The sequence below is a fragment of the Tiliqua scincoides genome, chromosome 1 (assembly GCF_035046505.1).
Source record: "Tiliqua scincoides isolate rTilSci1 chromosome 1, rTilSci1.hap2, whole genome shotgun sequence".
NCBI lineage: Eukaryota > Metazoa > Chordata > Lepidosauria > Squamata > Scincidae > Tiliqua > Tiliqua scincoides.
In genome coordinates, this window is record NC_089821.1 from 19855833 (window position 1) to 19866209 (window position 10377).

Consider the following 10377-nt stretch of genomic DNA (forward strand, 5'->3'; position numbering starts at 1 on the left):
CCTCCCACACAACACCTGAACCAGGGAGCAGCCACTCAAAGGGAGTGTGGGGAAAGTCAGGACAGGCAAAAGAAAGTAGTTCTTTACCCACCATGTCATTAAACTGTGGAACTCCTTGCCACAGGATGTGGCGATAGAATCGTAGAATACGATTCTAGGCTGTCGAACTCCTTGCCACAGGATGTGGCAGTAGAATGGTAGAGTATGATTCTAGGCTGTGGAACTCCTTGCCACAGGGTGCGGTGATGGTGTCTGGCATGGATGCCTTTAAAAGGGGACAGGACAAATTTCTGGAGGAAAAGTCCATCAGAGGTTACAAGCCGTGATGGGTCTGTGCAACCTCCTGATTTTAGGCTGTCTCTGAATGCCAGATGTGAGGGAGGGTACCGGGATGCAGGTGGCTTGTGTGCTTCCTGAGGCACCTGGTGGGCCACTGTGAAATACAGCAAGATGGAGTGGGTGGGCACCCTTTGGCCTGATGCAGCAGGGCTCTTATGTTAATTAGTCTGTGGAACGCCTTGCCACAGGATGTGGCAGTGGCATCTGGCCTAGATGCCTTTGAAAGGGGACTGGACAAACTTCCGGAGGAAAAGTCCATCACAGGTTACAAATCATGATGGTTAGTGCAACCTCCTGGTGTTAGAAGTAGGCTATCTCTGAATGCAAGATTCGAGGGAGTGGTACTTGGATGCAGGTCTGTTGTTGTCTTGTGTGCTCCCTGAGGCATCTGGCAGGCCACTGTGAGATACAGGAAGCTGGACCAGAAGGGCCCTTGACTTGATCCAGTGGGGCTCTTCTTATGTTCAACTTTCTAGCAATGCAATACTAAATGTGTCTGCTCAGAAGTAAATCCCACTGATGAATAGGATTTATTCCCAGGAAAGTGTATGTTAGATTGCAACTCTAACCCTTTTTTTCTGTGCTGCATCCTACCAACCATCACCACTCTTATTATTATTAGGAATACTTATATACCAGCTTTTCAACTAGGGTTGATCACGAAGCAGTTTACATAATAAAATCAATCAGTGGTTTCCTATCCCCACAGGGCTTACAGTCTTGAAGAAAAAAAATGCCTACTGCATGTTTGCAAATAAAGTAGAAGTTCCTGTGGTGACTTCTCCAGAGGTAGGCAGAGGGGAGAAGAGCCAGGCTGCAACATGAGGGGTTAATGCAGAGCAAGCCTTTGCACTGTTGCATAAGCAGTGAGGTGGTGGGAGGATTCCTTAAACTCCTTGCCTTGAGCAACCATTCATTTGTCTGCATGCCTGACACATTGTTTGTTGGTATAATACAGCTTTGCACAACACCTTCCATGTTATGCATGCTCGGTTTGGCTTACTTCTAAGCCCACTGAGTTCAGTGTTACTTGCAGGTAAACATGGCTCTCCTCTGTCCACGAAGCAAACATTTGCATGTTGCAACCAAGATGCGAGCTTTGTTCTAGGACTTCAAATTTGTCTTAACTGAAAGCAAGTTCTTACAGTTAACACACACACTCCTATAGATCTGCTTTCTATTTTCTCAGGATCTCTTTAACCCAGGGGTGTCAAACTCATTTCATATGGAGGGCCACATAGCATTCATGATGCCTGCTGAGGGCCAGAAGTGATGTCATTAGGCAAGAAATGATGTCATTAAACAGGTCATAACCAAAAATAAACACTTTTTTCTCACTTAGGAACTCATTAGCTGCAAATAACAAAAAAGAAAATATACAAATCTTGATCATATTTCAAGATATGGGAGAGCCCAATTTTCATGTGAGGCCCTTTCAGCAGTAACACCTCAGCAGCTGAAAGCCTGAGGGCCATATAAAAAGCTTTCTCTGGCCACATGGGGGGGGGGGCCGCCTTATGTTTGACACCCCTGCTTTAATCCCTTCCCAGAATTCCAACTCTTAGTTCATTTGCTAATTACAGGTAACTGGTTTTTGCTAACCCCGGAGGGGTGAGAAGCTAGATCCTTAACCACTATGGCAACAACTCCAACATCAATCAAGGGGCAATCCAATCAAGGGCAATCTAATGCTACCCTTTGTACTAATCAAGGGGAGACAGGCCAACACTGCCCCAACACAGAGAAAGAAAGAAAGCATGCCAATCAATGCCCAACAATGGGAAGCTCTTCTTATGAAGTCAGCACACCACACCCAACACAAGTCTGCTACAACACCTTCCCTGAGTTACTGTGGCAGTGGGCCACAATCAAAGACTAGCCAGGAACACCACAGGCTGAATTCCCATCCCTATTCCACAAATGCTGCTTTGTCAGGAACAAAGGACGTTCCTGACTGCATTAAACTGAGAGAAGAAAGATAACTCCCTTGAGAGAAAGCACAACTATTGAACAAAAACTTGCCCAGGGCAAGTGTTCAGATCACTGACAAACCTGGGAGGGAGCTGGGATGCATGTTGCAGTTGCAGTACTGGTGGATCCAGGAGCCCCCTCCCCTTACCTGTGGAGGATGCATTGTCCAGTTGGGGTGGTGAAGAGGGCAGGGTAGTTTGGTATTTAAGTAGAGTCCATTTGGGGCATAGTATCTACAATGAGAGTTCTGAGATAATACATTCACAAAGTCCTGTTCACATATATGGTGTGAAGGCCTGTTTGTGTAAAATGCTGAACTGTATGTAATGCTATATAGGATTTGTGGAAGAATCACTGAATGTAGGGTGCACTTTGAAGGACCATATTGCTAAGTTTTTAAAAGTACAGGAACTCTTACATTGTCCCATTCCCATAACAAAAGAAGATAAGGGCTAATAGTACAAGATTTTAATAAAATTAATCTAGTACTTTCATTAATACATATTAAATAGCTAGGAGCAATCCTTTGGGAAATAGTCTGGATTCATATAACATGGACAGAGGATTTATCATTGGATTGGATCCAAAGAAAGTAGGTCATGATTAAGCGCCGCTGAAATCAATTACATTGTTATGCAACAACATTTAAACATGCAAAAATAGGATATTATTGTAATACTACATATGAAATTATTGTTTTGTCCTCTTCACCAAACCGTTACAGATTTGTAATCAACACACCTCTTGGCAACTTCACAAGTACAAGCTTAGAAAACAGAAGAAAAAAAGACAGAGAAAGGAAGAAACTAGAAAGAAAAAATGGATTGAATATATATATATTTTTTTAAATAGAAAATTGAACCTTTATTGCTGAAAAGTAGGTATTAAAAGTATTTAATAGTTTGTAAAAGCAGGTGTGAGCACTCCTAAAACACATTGGTAGGTTGTTGTCATATTTTTATCCCCTTTATTGGTGGATATAAAAGAAAAAGTGAAACAATAACAATAATGAAAACAAAACCAAAAGAAAATGAAAAAAGGAGGGGAATTACATTGGTAGGTTGTCATGAGCTTTTAAAGAGCAGCTACACTGACCTTTTATGAATTAGGTCAATTCGAAAATACTCTCATGGCTGATGACAAGCTGAGACACCATTTCTGTTTATAGTCACGTGCAGGCTTGAATATACTGTTGCAGAAGAAGCTGGTAGTATTTCTTCCTGTATTTGTAACACTGAGACAGCCATATGCCACAGGTGGCTGTTGCACAACATACAACAGATCCTACATCTCAGGAGCACCGATCTGGGTGGTGTAGGATAAGGCATACACCCAAAGATGCCAGCATAACTACAGCTAACCTGGCAGCAACGAAGTCCTGCTTTCAAAGCCCCAGCCCCACCAGTGGACATGCCACATGTGCTGATGAATTATTATACTGCTATACAATTTCTTGTGGGTGCAGCTATAGCTGACATAGGGCACAATCCTAACCAGGTCTACTCAGAACTAAGTTCTAGTTTGTTCAATGGGGCTTACTCTTGGGAAAGTGTGATTAGGATTGCAGCCATAAACCCCTAAATGTGGTGATGTGGCAAAGCAGTGTGTATATGAGCCAATGTAGGCCATATTCTAATCCCCCTTCCAGACAACAGAAAGGCCCCCAAACATAAGTGCAATTCTATATCAAAGATCAAAGCTGGCAAATTTAAAAAAAAACAAACCACAGAACACAATAGAGAGAACCTCAGAAACTCTCAACTCCTGCCATGCCTCTGCCTCACCCACTTTCCTGCAGAGAATAGGCTACACTACAGCCAACGATAGCACACCAACCCCAGTACTAAAGCCCTTGGAAGAGAGGCCAGAATTTAGATGACAGGCGCATGGCAAGGGGCTACACCTCTCTGCTTACAGGCCATTCACACACCTTGCTGATGGATATGATGAGGAAAGGAAAGGGCACTTTACACAAAGTTACTTGTCCCAGCAACATGGGTATGGGTGGTTTGAATGAACTGCCCCCCCCCCCCAACAATTAGGAAAACCCACTAAGACATGAGAGGAAGCTAGAGGATGCTGCAGGTGGAAAAAGGGTTGGGCCCTGCTTTTGTGCATTTTGTCAAAAAAAGGGGCAGTTTAAATACATATGCGGCATTCACAACCAACACAAGATTCCTGCATTTTGTATTCTGCAATTTTGTAGCCAAGTATAAAAAAAGACTGATAAACAGTGTCTCAAATTTAGATTGCGACCTCTCAGTTGCTGACAGAGCCCAGAATAGAAGGAAGCATCACATGAAGAGGATACCACCTAGCCAAGTTCTAGCCCAGGGGAGAGAGGGCAGCAAGAAAATGTATCAGCAGGGACTCAAGAATAGCTAATGCAAATAAGTTAAAGTTTAACATAATGTCTTTGAAACTTTGCAAAGCCTGGCTAAAGTTCAGCTACCTGGGTGAGGAGACACCCTCTTCCCTAGAAATAAAACAGTCCAGGCTTTCTGGTCCTGGTTGCTAGTAGCACATTTTCAAGGAGAACTGTTCTTCAAAGAGTAGCAGTTGGACCCACAGCAGCAAGCAGGAACATCTAGGGTCCAGGGATGGGACTTTTTACATCCTCCTCCTCACAACAGGAGAGGAAACTGAACGCTTTCCACATGCGCTGCCTCCGATGCATCCTCGGCATCACCTGGCAGGACAAAGTTCCAAACAACACAGTCCTGGAACGAGCTGGAATCTCTAGCATGTATGCACTGCTGAAACAGAGACGCCTGTATTGGCTCAGTCATGTTGTGAGAATGGATGATGGCCAGATCCCAAAGGATCTCCTCTATGGAGAACTCGTGCAAGGAAAGCGCCCTACAGGTAGATCACAGCTGCGATACAAGGACATCTGCAAGAGGGATCTGAAGGCCTTAGGAGTGGACCTCAACAGGTGGGAAACCCTGGCCTCTGAGCGGCCCGCTTGGAGGCAGGCTGTGCAGCATGGCCTTTCCCAGTTTGAAGAGACACTTGGCCAACAGTCTGAGGCAAAGAGGCAAAGAAGGAAGGCCCATAGCCAGGGAGACAGACCAGGGACAGACTGCACTTGCTCCCAGTGTGGAAGGGATTGTCACTCCCGAATCAGCCTTTTCAGCCACACTAGACGCTGTTCCAGAACCACCATTCAGAGCGCGGTACCATAGTTTTTCGAGACTGAAGGTTGCCAACAACAACTTCACCAGAGCCTTCATCAGCAGTCATTGCCTTAACCATCTCCCCCATATTTGATGTGTATTAATTTTATCTTATTGTCAGTCACCCAGAAAGCCTGTTATCAGACTGAAAGCCTGTTAACAGACTGCACCTGAAAGCAGCCAATGTGGCAGAGAGCTGAAGGATAGCTAATGCCATGCCAATCTTTAAAAACAGGGACCCGAAAAGGATTGCATAATTTTAGGTGTTTTCATTGCTTGTGTCAGTGTTAACTAATAATTTACACTTATTAAATGTCAAGAGTAATGGAAAAATGTCCTTGTCCTCCTCATAGCATCCTTCATCAGGAACATGTTGCAATCTGCCTATAGGTCTGATCTCTGGTTTCAGGTTAGCCAGTCACCATGTATAAATATCGGGAAATTTCCCATGAATCTCTTGAGTGTTTGATTAAACAAAGGTGTAGCTCCTCTGTAGGCTGTCAACATTAAGTCTGGGATCTGTCAGAGATCCAGTAGTTGTGATAACATGCTGCAGAGCTTCTTAGTTCCCTTAGATATATTATCTCCAAAGGAAACCAATATATGCTCTGTCAGTGCTCTTTCAATAAATGTTTATTTAGCACCTCAAAGGTAGACTCACACATCCACTTGCTGTAGCTTTGTCTTCGAAGGTGCTTTTGGTAACACGATATTCCTACTTAAAATTACCCATTCTTCTCTGTATGTCCTAGAGAGTAACACCCAAACGTAAATGGTATGATGAGTAAAATGTTAGTATCAGGCACATTTTGCAGGGGGGGGGGGCGGTGGTGACAGATGGAATCATATGCTGTTTTTCAGAGCATTCAGTTCTTGTAAGACACACAGTTCTGTTCAGATTACCCAAGTTTTTCACTGTACTGCAGGGGAACCAGCAGATGATGGACTGAAGTTTCAGCCAATGGCTGATTTAAAAAGCTTCAAAGATCAGCAAAGATTGCAATTAAAAGATTTTTGTTTTGTGTTTTCCTTGCTTGCTGTGCAGCCTTCTCTCTGCTCCTCTGAAGTCAGAAGTTTACAGGAACAAAACTGGACGGCAGTTGCACACTTCTGGCTGTGGGACGCTTTGCAAGTGGTGTTAGATTGGCCAGCAGGAATGTAGTGCTATTGCAACAAGTCTCTGTTTTGTTCTGTTTTTAATCACCCGAAAGAGCCTTGGTACTATTTCACAGCCTTTCTAGAAAGCTGACTAAAGGCCTCTGGAGAATGGCTGGCATTTTCAGTTTTTAAAATACTTTCCATCAAATGTTCTCTCTGTTCATGCACTGTTGCAAATATTCAAATGTTCATCATGCACTAAGATATGTATCAAATTCCAGGAACTTCCAGCTGGAAGTTTTGCCAGCTTCCTAAAGAAGGACTTTGATATTCCTTGGCTGTCAGCTTGACTGCCACACAGTTCTGGGGTTCTGGAGCCCTCTGGCTCATGCAGTATTTAGAGGTCATCAGGCAGGCCCCGGGAGTGGGCAACAGCACCGGAACAGGACTATTAAGAAGTCTTCTTTTACCTGGCTTTCTTTATTAACTTATTGAATTTATGCCCTGCTTTTTCCCCAAATCGGAACCCAAAGCAGCATTTTTTTTACATAGAAAAGATGTATAAGTAATTTAAAAAATCACATAAAGTACACCTATATAACTCAGAAAGCTTAAAAGTTTAAAAACAATATAAACAACCAATATAAAAAACAACCAGCAGCAGTCACCCTATAATAAAAGAATAATGGAGCAAAGTATATAAAATCCAGAACAGCAGTAAAACACCCATAAAAAGCCTTGGAACATCCAGTAAAATCAGAAGGCTAGTCTAAAAAGAAATGTTTTAAGGACTCATTAGAAGGTCTCTAAAGAGAAAGCAGTTCATAAATCTAAAGGGGGTGGAATTCCATAAAATGGGTACCACGACCAAGAAGGCCTTATCTCTTGCCATTGTTTGTCCCACCCATATAAGCAGCAGTGCATCTAAAAAGGCCCTCTCTGAAGACCGGGGGGGGGGGGCAGAAAATATGAAGAAGGTGGTCTCTCAGGTATGCTGGCCCTAAGCCATATAGGGCTTTAAAGAGAAAGACCAACACTTTGAACTGGGGCCAGAAACAACAGCATCACAAGGGGCTATGGCACCCAAGGCCAGGCACCAAGGACTGTGGCACCCAGGGCAGTGATGTGACATCCGACAATGTCATGACATCACTTCTGGATTCAGCGAAGAAGCTCCAAGGATCTGCCCTGAACTGTTGCTTTTCAACCTGTTCATAAATGACCTGGAGACAGGGTTGAGCAGTGAGGTGGCTAAGTTTGCAGATGACACCAAACTTTTCCAAGCGGCGAAGACCAGAAGCGATTGTGAGGAGTTCCAGAAGGATCTCTCCAAACTGGCAGAATGGGCAGCAAAATGGCAGATGCGTTTCAATGTAAGTGTAAAGTAATGCACCTTGGGCAAAGAATCAAAATTTCACATATAGGCTGATGGGTTCTGAGCTGTCTGTGACAGATCAAGAGAGAGATCTTGGGGTGGTGGTGGACAGGTCGATGAAAGTGTCGACGCAATGTGCAGCGGCAGTAAAAAAGGCCAATTCTATGCTTGGGATCATGAGAAAAGGTATTGAGAACAAAATGGCTAATATTATAATGCCATTGTACAAATCGATGGTAAGGCCACACCTGGAGTATTGTGTCCAGTTCTGGTCACCACATCTCAAAAAGGATATCGTGGAAATGGAAAAGGTGTAAAAGAGAGCGACTAAGGGCACAACCCCTAACCTCTTATGTCAGTGCTTTCCAGCCAATGGGACATGTGCTGCATCCTGCAATTGGGTGTCACTCACGAAGGCCTCCTCAAAGTAAGGGAATATTTGTTCCCTTACCTCAGAACTGCATTGCCCTTATGTCGGTGCTGGAAAGCACCGACATAAGGGGTTAGGATTGCACCCTAAGATGATTACTGGGCTGGGGCACCTTCCTTATGAGGAAAGGCTACAGTGTTTGGGCCTCTTCAGCCTAAAAAGAGGTGCCTGAGGGGTGACATGATTGAGACATACAAAATTATGCACAGGAAGGATAGAGTGGATAGAGAGATGCTCTTTAGACTCTCACATAACACCAGAACCAGGGGACATCCACTAAAATTGAATGTTGGGAGAGTTAGGACAGACAAAAGAAAGTATTTCTTTACTCAGCGCGTGGTTGTTCTGTGGAACTCCTTGCCACAGGATGTGGTGATGGCGTCTGGCCTAGATGCCTTTAAAAGGGGATTGGACAAATTTCTGGAGGAAAAATCCATTACGGGTTTCAAGCCAGGATGTGTATGTGCAACCTGATTTTAGAAATGGGCTATGTCAGAATGCCAAATGCAAGGTCTCTTGTTATCTGGTGTGCTCCCTGGGGCATTTAGTGGGCTGCTGTGAGATACAGGAAGCTGGACTAGATGGGCGTATGGCCTGATCCAGCAGGGCTGTTCTGTTTTGAGCCCTCGCCAAAAACCCATGAGAGAGGGAGCAGTTCTCAGTTCCCCCAGGAGGGCATTCCACAGCTGTGGTGCCACCATAGAAAAGACTTGCCCCCAAGCTGCCACCCTCTCACCTGGGACAAAGGCAGCACTTGTGGAAGGGCCCCTTCAGTTGACCTGACAATGTGGCTGGAATGTATGGAAGGAGTCGGTCTTTCAGGTAGCCTGGACCCAGGTCATGGAGGTGCTTAAAAGTTAGAACTAGCACCTTGAATTGGAACCAGAAACAGATAGTAGTGTTTCCAGTGTAGATGCTGAAGCAGTGGTGCAGCCGAGTCATAATGTCTGGCCCCCATAACCACTTGGGCCATCACATTTTGCACTCATTGACATTTCTGAACTGTTTTAGCAGGTAGCCCTACATAGAGCGCATTGCACTAGTCCAGTCTTGAAGTTACTAAAGCATGGATCACCGTAGCCAGATCCAAATGGCTCAAGTATGGTTTCAGTTGAGGCACCAACTTAACTCGCTATGTAAATTAAATTATTTTTCAGTTACCTGGAAGCCACTGCATAAGCATTTCATGCTAAACTCGCTATGTAAATTAAATTATTTTTCAGTTACCTGGAAGCCACTGCATAAGCAGACATGCTAAAATATTTCCAGCCCTGTTTTAAATTCCTGCATCAGTCACACATCTGCAGCTCTGTGGCAGAGAATGTCACTATTTGACAGCTCATGCTGTCAGGAATTGCTCTGTTTAACAAACTAACCATTCTGACATTCTTCTTCCTACTTTTGCTTAGGGCCCTGTCAGCGATCTGTGAAAAAAAACCCTTCCCCCATTTGGCCACATTGTATTTATATTGTATTGGCAACCTTCAGTCTCGAAAGACTATGGTATTGCGCTCTGAAAGGTGGTTCTGGCACAGCGTCTAGTGTGGCTGAAAAGGCCAATCCGGGAGTGACAATCCCTTCCACACCGGGAGCAAGTGCAGTCTGTCCCTGGTCTGTCTCCCTGGCTATGGGCCTTCCTTCTTTGCCTCTTAGCCTCAGACTGTTGGCAAAGTGTCTCTTCAAACTGGGAAAGGCCATGCTGCACAGCCTGCCTCCAAGCGGGCCGCTCAGAGGCCAGGGTTTCCCACTTGTTGAGGTCCATCCCTAAGGCCTTCAGATCCCTCTTGCAGATGTCCTTGTATCGCAGCTGTGGTCTACCTGTAGGGCGCTTTCCTTGCACGAGTTCTCCATAGAGGAGATCCTTTGGGATCCGGCCATCATCCATTCTCACGACATGATCAAGCCAACGCAGGCGTCTCTGTTTCAGCAGTGAATACATGCTAGGGATTCCAGCACGTTCCAGGACTGTGTTGTTTGGAACTTTGTCC